The following is an 11,799-nucleotide window of genomic DNA, read 5'->3' as shown; positions in this document are numbered from 1 at the left end:
CGGTCTCATATCTATGCTCATCAGCATGGACCAGACGTTTAATAAACAATTGCAATTATAATAAGCCATAAATTTTCACCGAAAATATCGACACAAATAGGAAGAATAAGATCACTAGAGCACGGATCAAAAGGCATAAATTATATAAGAGTATATATAACTTCTGGATTGATGTCCACATGATACGAATCGGACGCTTGCAGCGAGGTGTCAACGCAGTAGATATCTGAATCGTAACCGAAGTCCTCGTTGAGGCCGTCGTCCATCACGATTCGAAACCATACTTTAGACAGATTCAGAGAGATCTGGTATTTTTTGTTGTTGAAATTAGGGTTTAGAGAAAAATCGACTATATGACCATGCAGAAATGGTTGAGAGGGCCAGATCGAGCCCACCCGTATTATGACTGATTTGGTTAAGGCTTTGGTTAAAGCATAAGGAAAAAAAATACACTTTTAGACATTCTACTTTCGCTTGATTGACACTTTGGTCACTCCATGTTTATAAAATTTCACTTTAGTCACTCAATTTTAACTCTAATTATCACTTTAGTCCGCCGGTGAATTTTTCCGATAAAAAAGATCACGTGACTAGCATGTTTTTAAGGGTTATTTTTGTCCTTCAAATTCAGAAAATTTCAACCTATATTCAAACCAAAAGTCTCATGCAAGTCCCTTCAACATCCTAAAAAAAAAATCTCACGCTTTAGAATCTTAGAAAGGGAGAGGTTAGAATGCAAATCTCTGAAGGTGGTATGAGTTAGTGATGGTAACCTATTGGAGCTATTTCAGAATCGATGGAGAGGCAGAACCAAATAATGGAAAGCATATTTAAACATGTTCCCTTCACAGAATGAGTTTTCTCACTATTAACGGATTAAGTAAATGAGTGGTTCAGAAATTAATTAGGTCTAAGTTTGTTATTGACATTTGATTTAAGGTTTCGTAATTAAGAAATTGAGTTTAGGTTTGATTATTGATATTGGATTTAGGATTTTCTTTCGTATCTACTAAACTGGAACTTACAGACCATATAAAAGTACATGGTTACCTCTTTCTGCGTTTTATTAAGTAACTGCATTGTATTAAGTACAAGGTTACCTCTTTTTGTTTACTAGGCTTTACATTAAGTAACTGCGGTTTTAGTCGAGCATTGAATCATCATAAGTCAGATTACCTCTTTCTGCGTTTTATTTCAGAACTGGTCTAATGAGCACATAGTTCCATGAACATAAGTGTTTTAGATATATGTTGATGTCATAATTTGGTTCGACAAAGACTTTTTACTGTTCAACCCATTCCACGTAGGACGCGTTGAAATGTCAAAGAGTCCACGTAAGACCCTGACCTTTCAACGCACTTAAACCCTTCATCGAGAAAGAAAAGATAATCCTAAGATGAAAATAACCATGACTAGTGAGATGCCTCACTTTGGTACTCCAAGTCTTCAACCTTGGATCTCCACCTCTTAGATCTTGGACAGTCACCATGTGATTGACTCACCACCTTGGATGGCAAGGCAAAAGCATATCACGACCTCATTACTAGAAAAGCATAGTCCAAAGGAATGAAGAGCCTCAAACCCCAAGACCAATAGTTCGACCCCCAAGCTTAAAAGTCTCGACCTCTAAGAATCATGGTCATGAGCTCCAAAGCTAAAGCCTGGACTATCAACTAACTCTCAGACAAAGTCATTGCAATGGGACATAGTTAGCGGAAATCAAGGGCTAACTCTCACCTACTAGGCCAGGTGTCATGCTCTGATGATGAATATGGTCTGTGGGCATCGCCCAAGAGTGACGTGAAAGGAAGAGACCACAGAGTTATGACACCTGTCACCAACTCTGTCTGATGGAGTGTCAGGAAGCAGAAATTACGGGCTGACACCCCGATTTTAGGGAAGAGCCCATACCGTCCCTTTCCACCTCAACTACTCCTTCTCCTATAAATACCACTCTTTCACAAGCAGAGAGGGGGACTTCAGCTCTCTCTTTTCTCCCAACACTATGCTAAAATATCTATGCTATGAAGCTCTTTCAACTAGAGGCTATGGACGCCCAACAAAGGAGCGTGGATGCCCAACGCCAGGTGAAGGAAGTCTGAGGCGAGGCTACCAGTTTCACCCAACCAAGGAGCGTAGATGCCCAACGCCAGGTGAAGGAAGTCCGAGACGAGACTATCAGTTTCACCCAACGAGGAGCCAAGAAGCCCAACATCAGGTGAAGGAAGCCCAAGGCAAGACTATTTGTTTCACCCAACAAAGCTGCTTGGAGGCCCAGCATCAGGTGAAGGAAGTCCGAGACGAGACTATCAGTTTCACCCAACAAGGTTGCTTGGAGGCCCAGCATTAGGTGAAGGAAGTTTGAGACGAGACTATCAGTTTCACCCAACGAGGAGCCAGGACGCCCAACATCAGCCGAAGGAAGTCCAAAGCGAGACTATCAGTTTCACCCATCAAAGGAGCTTGGAAGCCCAATATCAGGTGAAGGAAGCCCGAGGCGAAACTATCAGTTTCACCCAACAAAAGAGCTTGGACGCCCAACACTAGGTGAAGGAAGCCCGAGGCCATACCTTCAGTCACAAGAGGTGGACGACCAAGGCCACACATATAATCAAACTAATCGAAGGAAGAGATAGGCCCACTTCAAGAAAGCAAGCCCACCACTTTACACTTGGATTTCAACGGAACTTCTGTTGACTCGTTGATGCTGAAATCGGCACCAACAATATATAAACCTCTGGTTGCCTTGAATTTTTTGACTATTACATTGGGATCTATTGCTTTTTAGGACGTTTATCTCGTATTGATTCGACTTCCCTTAGAAAAGTATGAGTGTTTATAGGGTTGACAGCTTTCCATGATGGTCAATTTTTTTTATATAATACTTACTACCATGCAATAAACACGGAGAATTTAAAATTTATTGAATTTAACTTCTCCTTTTATTTGGATTGAACAAAATATGAAAAAATATTCCTAAAACTTTCATCGCGATTTTGTCGGATTGCACAAAATCCCAATAGGGTGGAGCACCATTGGATCCCTATCCTCCCCTAATTTTGGGAGGAAGGGGGGGGGGGGGTTATGGGAATAGGATCTCTAATCTGTGAGCCCCAAAAAATTTATCGAGCTTAAGTGAGATCGTGCAAAGATTATTTATTGATCTCAGAAAAAGTATAGGCACTCGAAAATATTTTTCAAAAATTTTTAGGCTGTGAATTCCCTGATTTAAGGGTTTAATAACAAAGTACACGACGTCACAAGTCCGTCGATATTTTCAGAATTTTTTTTGGACACCCCAACTATTTATTGTGTGTGTGTGTGTGTTTTTTTTTTTTTTTTTTTTTTAAATAATAGGGTTTGGAACCCAGTCAAGCTGGGAGGCTCAGCCCCACACCCATATTATTAATAGATAGATTAAAATGCTGCACCAGGGGGACGTAATACCTAAACCCCGAGCAAGCATAGTTGCATTACAATTATCCTCGTAGAGGACATCCGCTAAAAAAGCAGGAGTCTCATCTAAACAAAGATCCACAACATGATCTAAACTAGCAAAGTGAGCCAACCTATGTGCTACATTATTTGCTTCACGAAACACATGTCGAATTCTAACCCAATCAAATGTCTGCAAGTAGTCTTTACAATCATCTAGAATTCGACTAACCTTAGAATTCTCCTCCACATAATGATTGAGAGCAGCCACTAGAATGCAGCAATCACTTTCAATTTCCAGCTCCTTCCATCCTTGATGTATTGCTAGAAGCAAGCCCTGACGACAGGCCTCTGCTTCAGCATGAAATGCCGAGCACAGAAAAGGAAATGATCTAGACCATGCACGCACCTCGACAATTCCCTACATCATCCCGTACAATAACTCCAATTGCACCTCTTCCATTGCTTCTGTAGGCACCATCAATATTCATTTTAAGTCTCCCACGTGGAGGGAATTCCCATTTTTCTGCCTCACTATTACGCTGAACAGAAGTCTTTTTCGGGTGCAAACGGTGGTATTCAGAAAGTAAATGCATGGACCAACCCACAGTGTACATAGGATTGAAAATTTTTGCTTTCCAAACAAGGTTTTTGCGTTCTGACCAAATAGCCCAGAGTAAGATAAAGAATACTTCAATATGTGTCTTGGTTAGAATGCCCAACATTTGCATGACCCATTCTTTAATAGACATAGCATCATGGTTTCTGGTACGCAACCCAAGGCAGCTAACAAGCCACATGCATGCAATAACGTTGCAATCCTTAAATACATGCAACGTACGTTGTTTCTTCCTCACACCTACAAAAAGGACAGAGTTGCTCATCCAATCTTACCTTGTTATGCAGAGCATCCTTCGTCGGCAATATATTTTTCACAAGTCGCCAGACAAATGATCTCACCTTAGGTTGAACGTTGGCTTGCCAAATGAGCTTCCAAAAACCCTTATTAAGCTGTGTGTTGGACGTAGAAACTTGGTGAGCCAATGAAGCTGTAGATCTAGCCAACTGATAGCCGCTCTTAACCGAGTAGAGGCCATGTCTATCAAAATGCCAAACTAGTCTGTCTTCCGGACTGCGTATAATCAGAGGGATTTTACGAATTAATTCAACCTCATCTGCATAGAATAAGTCTTCCAACCAAACATTCGTCCCAGGGTCGATTAAATCAGCAACTTTTAAATCTTCCAGGCCTTCCATTACTACCGAATAAGGTCTGAATGTGTGAGGTCTGGGTATCCACGGATCATTCCAGACAGAAACAGACGAACCCGTGCCAACCTGATAACGAATCCCTTTTGCCAAGAGCTCCTTTCCTTTCATTAAACTCCTCCAAGTGTAGGAGTCTCCCGGGTGGACACTAGCATGCATAAAATCACCGTTAGGGTAGTACAATTCTATCGATATATATGCGATGGTGTTGAGACTTGAGACCGTAGCAAAATGCTATTAGAATTCCATTTGCGTTTAGATTAAACAAGACTTTCTCCTAATGCTATTAGAATCCCATTTACGTTTTTGGTTTTATATATAATCCCATCTCTTTTCTCTGAACAATCTCCGTACCCTCTTGAATTTAATTGAGCGCTGAAAAAGGTGAATGTTTTATCTTCCTTCATGCATGCATTATCAGGTGGTTTTGTTTGGGCCTGTGTTTTGTCTAACAAAGCGAATTAGACTTTGTTGCAATCGTTGCGTTGCATTGCTTTAATTCTACCAACTTACTACAGCGGACCTTGAAGTTTTTCAACTTTGTTTCTGCTTGTTTGCCAGGAAGTCAATCGAAGAGAAGATAAGCCGCAATGGATCATAGTGGAATATTAGCCCAGGTAAGCTTCTTTTGTTTCATCTGTACATAAGGCAAGATCGATTTTACATTATCTATATAATCTGTTTGTTAGTGCCCGTATTTGATCAAGACTAGTATTGGTTTACTGGATTCTTCTTATGTTTTTCAGACTGAGGGTGAGAGTAATGATGGGATTAATGGGCTGCCGAATTGCATTCTCTCATCCATACTTTCATTATTAACCATAAAAGATGCAGTAGATACTAGCATGATCTCCCGTCAGTGGAAGCACCGGTGGTTGGATCCTGTACTTACAAGGCCCAATCTTGAATTGGACATTCCAAACATTTTCGGAAGCAGATATGCTGGACCTTACTGTAAATATGACCCTGGCCATCATCTTACGTTGTTGAAGCAATTTAACAGACTAGTCTTTGTAAGGCGTGTGAATACAGTTTTGGATCTTTACCGTGGTAGGAAGATAGACTCCTTCAAAGTCTCCTTCCTTTTGGATGGACAATCTACTAAAATCCTTGATGGCTGGATTGGTTTTGCAATTAGAAAAGGGAGTTGAAGTGCTTGATATTGAATTATTTCTGGATACAGACAATCGCTACGTTTTCCTCCTGTACCTCTCGGAACTGGACTCATCAGCTCTGAAGCATTTGTCATTAAGTGTCTGTGCTCTAAGGCCTCCTCCTGATTTTGACGGTTTTAATCAGCTGACAAGTCTTTGTCTAGACAGCGTGACTGTGGATGAAGGATTTATGTCACGCCTGTTCTCTGTTTGTTTGTTCCTTGAAAGCTTGACCTTAAGTGAGTGCATCGTGGACAAGTATCTGATTGTTGCTGGTCCATTGCTTCGCCTAAAGGATTTGAAAGTTCTCGCATGTCCTAAGCTGTGTAAAATAGAGATCTCTGCAGCAAAATCTCGCGTCATTTGAGTACGCCGGAAATGCGAATCTGTCTTTCATAAAAACTCTACACATAGCAAGAGCTTATTTGGGGGCGAGACAGAATCATACATTAACTTACGCACTAACCCATTTCGCATTGTCTCCTCGGCTTGATACCCTTCATCTCCACATTGGTCCGACTGTGGTGAGTGAATATTTATGTCTAAAGCATGTCAAGTTTTGTTTGCACAAGCCTTAACCTATGTATTGATTTTGTTTATTTTCTGTGCGTGGGAAATACCCGAAACGGTATCAACATTTAGACACCTCAAGAAGCTGGACTTAGATGTCTACTTGAAAGGAAGAGTGGCGGACATAGACCTCACGTGCGTTTTGCATCTTCTCAAGGCTCTTCTGGAAGAACTTGTAATAACGGTTAGTAGTTAAAGACTTGCTTGCCCAACAATATGAAGTTTTGTGGTTCAGGATAGATAGATCAATCAGAATATTTGACACTAAAATTAAATAAATCACTAGAATATGGGAATATATTGAGAATACACACAGATATACGACAATAAAGTAATCAACCGTAAACCGTAAAAGACAACACTTTCCCTCTCAGAAAGTTGATTTTCTGTGACTGTCAAGCAATCACACAGGTTCCATAAACCGTGATTGTCATGCAGGCAGAGGGATTGAAAGCCCTTAAGGGCCAACTGTCAAGTAGCACACTTGCCCTTATAAGTAGTCCTATCCCGTTGATCATATGTCAATTTCAATTTGGGTTTTGAGTTTTGCCAATTTTACTAAAATTATTACAGGCATCTTCAACATTCACTAATATGGCTACATGTGATCTTTGATGTTATTGAAGGTATGGGGAGCAGTATTGCATCAGAATCAACAAGAGGTGAGGAACCTTTCTGGATTCACACATGATCATTTGAAAAAAGTTAGGATTCAGGGATGTCAAGGTAATTGGTACGAGATTGAGTTTGTCATGTGTATTATGAAAAATACAATGAAGCTGGAGATGGTAATTATCGACCCATTTGGAAAATTGTGCCTGAGTGTTGAGACTAATTTCTACTACATTTCTCTTTACGTTTTGCTTAGTTATTTCCTTAACAATGTCATTTCTAACTTGTTTTGTGTTTTTAGGTAGTTTTGAGGATGGAAATGGAAGGCAAGGAGTTATATGTGCATAAATGAGAAGAAATGAAGAAATAAAGTTTTCTCAGTTCTATCAGGAGAAGGAATCTTAGTTGAAGTAGGAATCCTAATGCAACTACGAGTGAGCTCGGGAAAATGCGCTTGGAAATGAAGAAGTATATAACAGAGTCCTAGTTAGACTAGGAAACCTGATGACACTAGGAGTCCTGATACTGCTCGGAGACCTGGTGAGACTAGGAGATGTTGTGAGATGACTCAAGATTGTTCAAAATTGTTATAGAATAATGAAGGAATTTCGGCAATATGAAGTGAACTTTTGAATTGGCCCATTTTGGGAGAGTTTGGCCCGAAGTTTGAAGCATGTGACTTGCACATGAGTTTCTAGATCCTTCTTGACGTCTTGAAGGAGTCCATGGCCCATTCTAATTGCTTTTGCCGTGAGAAATGAAGGGGAATACCAAGGATTTTCGGCAAATATCTAAATGGGATATTTTCAGATTTCTAGGAAATTTTTGAGAAGAAAATAGAGGAATAAGTATTGAAATATGATTCCTAATTCCAAGTAGGCCGACATATAGTCTAGATACAAGGAAGAATTCGGCAAATTTAAGGTTACTTGCTCTCCAATTCTTGTGCAATTTTCTTATTGGCCGAAGTGATGCAACTCAAGAGAAATTCAAGGGAACCCTAGCCCTTGCCGTTCACTGTATAAAGGAGGTTTGTGACGCTCTTCTACACACCACAAAATTCATAATCAAAAGCCACAAACACTTCCCCTTCTCTTCCAAGTTTCGGCAATTTCAAGAAATCCAAAGTTCAAGGCCGTGAAGCATCCTCCTCTCCATTCAAGCATCATTGCCGTGATCCTCATCCACTCCACCAATTTTTGAAGCTTTTTACATCATTGAAGCTCAAAAAGTGTAACCATGAACACCATACTTTGTTTTTGGTTTTTTGGATGTAAAACTATTCTGGATTCTATGTGATTTGCAATTTGGTTTTCTTTCTTGGTTTTATGATTTGCGATTTCTATAGTTGATGAACTGTTGATTTTAGTTATGTGATTTTCGAATACTATGAAGCATGTTTTAGGTTTAGGTTTTTGAATTGAAAAATTGCGATTTGATATATGTTAAGCATGATTGTTAATTTCGGACTTCAATACCATCTTTTATGTGTTAGTGGTGCTTGTGTCTCAGCCTTAGAAGTTGCAGGGTGCTTCTCAAGTGCCCTTTTAAAGTACTCAATGTCCTCTTCTTCCTTAGCGACGTCATGGGCTTTCTTACGTTTCTTTGGAGGATCAACAAGTGGATGCCCACCCCTTATTGTGACAGCCTTAGCAGATTGAAATTCTAGGTCTGAAATCTTACTTACAAAGTCCAAAACTTGACCCATTTTGTTTTTCAGCTCTGAGATATCTTCACTGTGACTCTGCTGACTTTCCACAAGTGTTTGTGTGGATGTTACTAGAATTTCAAACATCTTATCATAGTTAGGGTTAGAAATCGAACCATAATTAGAAGAAACAAAATTTTGAGAAACCTAAGGCTTCAGATATAAGTGTTGTTGAGCATAGCTTCCAATGGGGTTGCAAATTTCCCAAATACCATTTTGGGACATTGGTTGTGATGAGCTCAAATTGAGTCAACTACCAGTGAGCTTGACGACTACACCTGGGCAGAGGATGACAAGAGTCATAGGAATCTCTTGGCAGGTTACTTACCACAGGGTGAGGCTCTTGGTGCTGGATTTCCATTCTTAGAAGGTGGTGCATTATATGCTCTGGGCCTTATTCAAGGCAACAATAACGAGAGAATCAAGCGATTGCTTCGTGACAGCCTAGCTACTGCTAATTTGGAGGTGTGCAGCAGACATGCTATTTATGACATCTATTTTATCGAATCAGTTTATCTTTAAAATTGTAATGGGGATCTTTTAATGCAGGCTGTTCAACACGGGGCCTGCTTAGGTATTGGCTTATTTGCTTTAGGAACTACAGATAAGGAGATTTACGAAGACCTTAAAAGTGTGCTCTGTACCGAAGATGCCATTGCATGTTCAACTGCTGGTATTAGTAGGGGTCTGCTCTTGGTTGGAACTGGCAATGAACATGCCATCGAGATGCTTGCTTATGCACATAAAATAGAGAATGAAAAGATCATCAGGTATTGATAAACCAACTGAACTAGTTTTCCACTTGTGCCTTGTTGCAGTCTTAACACTTTCCAGCTATGTATTTGTAATTGTGTTTTGTACATACATCGTAAGGGGTTGGCAATGGGGATTGCCCTTACAGTTTATGGAAAATAAGATGATGCAGGTGCTCTAATTCAACAAATGACAAGTGATAGGGATGCCATAACTCGGTGGTGGCATGTATGCATTGGGATTGGCGTACAAGGGAACATCAAACAATAAAGTGATTCAGCAGTTGCTTCATTTTGCCGTGTCAGATGTCAGTGATGATGTTAGAAGAACTGATGTACTAGCACTCGGCTTTGTCATGTACTCCGAGCCAGAGGTGGTTGGTTCTTTTCTCGATTTCTTCCTTCCTTACTTTTCCATTTATATGCTCTCCCTTTCATCTTATCAATGCCTTTGTATCCCTAAATTTGTATGTGTGAACTGCAGACCCCTGACATTGTCTCCATGCTTTCTGTATCGTATAATCCACATGTTAGATATGGCGCTGCTCTTGCAGTAGGCATTTCCTGCGCTGGTACAGGCTTGAGTGAGGCCATATCTTTGTTAGAGCCATTAACTTTGGATTCAGATGATTTTGTACGCCAAGGTGCACTGATTGCATCGGCCATGGTCATGGTCCAGATCAGTGAAGCTAGTGATTCTCGTGTAGGATCATTCAGGTACTATGTCATGTTTTAATTGCCACCATTCTCTTCTCTTCTCTGCTATGCTCTGCTCTCTGCTCTCTCTCTCTCTCTCTCTGATATATACAGTTGCAGTTTTAATAAACATTTTCATTAAGTTCTTACTCACTTTTCCCTGTTTTATTTATTTATTTTCCCCCCAAAATATAGGCGGTTTTTGGAGCGAATATTCTCAGACAAGCGGGAGAAGAGACAAACACAAATGGGGGCAATCCTGGCTGCCGGAATACTTAATTCTGGTGGCAGGAATGTCACCATAAAACTTGTGTCTGAGACGAAACATGACAGAGTCTGTGCTGTTGTTGGCCCACCCAGTATTGGTACTGGCACCCGCTCATATACTTTTTGACCTTTATAGGACCGAACATTAACCTGAAGATTCCTAGGTTTGAGTTCATGTCGCTTGCAAAACCATCTCTGTTTGACTATCCTAAACCTTGTCCTGTGCCAGTGGAGTCTGAGCCTTCTTTTGCTATTTTAACCAACCCATCTAGGGTGCTGCCAGCCCAAGAAAAATACATCTGGTTTTTGGAAGGAAGTAGATATCTTCCTATCAGGCCGTCGTCTACGGATTTTGTATTACTGAGGGACTAGAATTCCAGTGAAGTTGAGGAGAATTCCAGTGAAGTTGAGGAGTTAGCGTGTTTGGATGTACTAGATGATAACAATGATGGTTATTATGCTGAAGAGATAACTAGTCCACGTCAATCAAAAGTGGTGAGAGTATTGGTTTGGAGTCACATACTTTTGAGAGACAAACTTAGGTTTATTGATTGGAACTATGTTCTTGGAGAGGATACCGAAGTTGTGGTCAACCATGTGCAGCATCATAATGAAGCACAGGGATGTATTAACACATTCTTGTTGATCGAGCTAATATTTTTTATGTTTTTAGTGTCATCTCTCCTGCATTTTACTAACTTATTCTTTTAACAATATCATTTCTAACTTACTTTGTTGTAATTAGGTACAAATGAGCTCCAACCGCAAGAAATGAGCTAAGAAGAGGTGGAAATGAAAGAAATGAAGGCCAGGAGGAAATGTGGCGCATAAATGATCAAGAAATAGAGAAATGAAGCTTTCCTAATCCTACCAGGAAAAGGAATCTCAGTTTAAGTAGGAATCCTAATGCAACTAGGAGTGAGCTCGGAAAAATGGTGTTCAGAAATGAGAAATGACAAAGTCCCAATTAGACTATGAAACCTGATGACACTAGGAGTCCTGGTGGTGTTAGGAGATGTTGTGGCTTCAAGATGACTCAAGATTGTTCAAGAAGGTTCTAGAATGCACAAGGAATTTCGGCAGCAAATGAATGGGCTTTGAAATTGTCCAATTGAGAAGCCTAACCGAAAGTTTGAAGCATGTGACTTGCACATGAGTCTCTAGATCCTTCCATGACGTTTTGAGGAGTCCATGGCCCATTCTAATTGCTTTTTTCTGTGAGAAATACAAGGAGTACCAAGAAGATTTCGGCAATTACATTAAGGAATTATTTTCGGAATTCTTTGGATTTTATGAGAGAAAATAGAGGAATAAGTATTGAATTATGACTCTACAT

At 40.1% G+C, this 11,799-nt stretch overlaps 1 pseudogene; it reads left to right on the top strand.

Moving 5' to 3' along the window:
- Positions 1-5,294: 5,294 nt before the first annotated feature.
- On the top strand, positions 5,295-11,282 carry LOC112171129 (annotated as a pseudogene).
- The last annotated feature ends 517 nt before the right edge of the window (positions 11,283-11,799 follow it).

This window comes from Rosa chinensis, chromosome 6, assembly GCF_002994745.2.
Source record: "Rosa chinensis cultivar Old Blush chromosome 6, RchiOBHm-V2, whole genome shotgun sequence".
Lineage (NCBI taxonomy): Eukaryota > Viridiplantae > Streptophyta > Magnoliopsida > Rosales > Rosaceae > Rosa > Rosa chinensis.
The sequence above is the reverse complement of the archived record's forward strand: the minus strand, read 5'-3'. Positions and strand labels throughout refer to the sequence as shown.